The following is a 1,243-nucleotide window of genomic DNA, read 5'->3' on the forward strand; positions in this document are numbered from 1 at the left end:
CTACCCAACAACCCGGCGTTCTCTGCAAAGGAACCATGAGCCGGGGCTTGATGCCTCTCAAGATCTCTTGATTAGCTCTTTCTGCTTGACCATTGGATTGTGGATGTGCCACTGATGAAACGTCGAGCCGGATGTGCTCCTGTTCGCAGAACTCCTTCATAGCACCTTTGGATAAATTGGTACCATTATCTGTGATAATACTGTGCGGAAAGCCAAACCGGAAAATCACCTTTTTGATGAACTGAACCGCCGTGGCCGCATCACACTTGCTAACAGGTTCTGCCTCCACCCACTTTGTAAACTTATCCACCGCCACCAGGAGGTGGGTCTTCTTATCTCTGGACCTTTTGAAAGGCCCAACCATATCTAGCCCCCAAGTCGCAAACGGCCAAGTAATTGGAATCATCCTCAATTCTTGAGCCGGTACATGAGCACGTCTTGAAAACCTTTGGCAACCATCACATCGTTTGACCAGATCCTTCGCATCAGCATGAGCAGTTAACCAATAGAAACCATGGTGAAACGCTTTGGCTACCAGAGACTTTGAACCAGCATGGTGACCACAATCTCCTTCGTGGATCTCCCGCAAAATTTCACGGCCTTCTTCAGGAGACACGCAACGTTGAAAAGCTCCTGATACACTGCAATGATGCAACTCACCGTTGATGACAGCCATGGACTTGGATCGCCGGATTATCTGCCGGGCCAGAATCTCATCTTCTGGCAACTCGCCCCGGTTCTTGTACGCCAGATAAGGAAGCGTCCAATCCGGAATAACATGCAGAACTGCCACCAATTGAGCCTCCGGATCAGGAATGGCCAAATCCTCTTCACCAGGGATCTTCACCGACGGGTTGTGCAGCACATCCAGAAAAACATTGGGTGGGACCGGTTTGCGCTGAGAGCCCAGCCGGCTTAAAGCGTCCGCCGCTTCATTTTTCCGCCGGCCCACGTGGTCCACCTGATAGCCTCTGAAATAACCTGCAACAATATCCACCTCACGACGATATGCTGCCATGAGTGGGTCCTTGGAGTCCCAAGTGCCAGACACTTGCTGAGCCACAAGGTCCGAATCACCGAAGCACTTAACTCGACTTAGATTCATCTCCTTAGCCATCCGAAGACCATGGAGCAAGGCTTCATACTCAGCTGCATTGTTAGTACAAGGGAACATTAAACGGAGAACATAACAAAACTTATCACCTCGTGGGGAAGTTAATACGACTCCAGCCCCCGAGCCTTC

Source organism: Triticum urartu, chromosome 4A (genome assembly GCF_056163025.1).
Source record: "Triticum urartu cultivar PI428250 chromosome 4A, HENAU_Tu73, whole genome shotgun sequence".
NCBI classification, from domain to species: domain Eukaryota; kingdom Viridiplantae; phylum Streptophyta; class Magnoliopsida; order Poales; family Poaceae; genus Triticum; species Triticum urartu.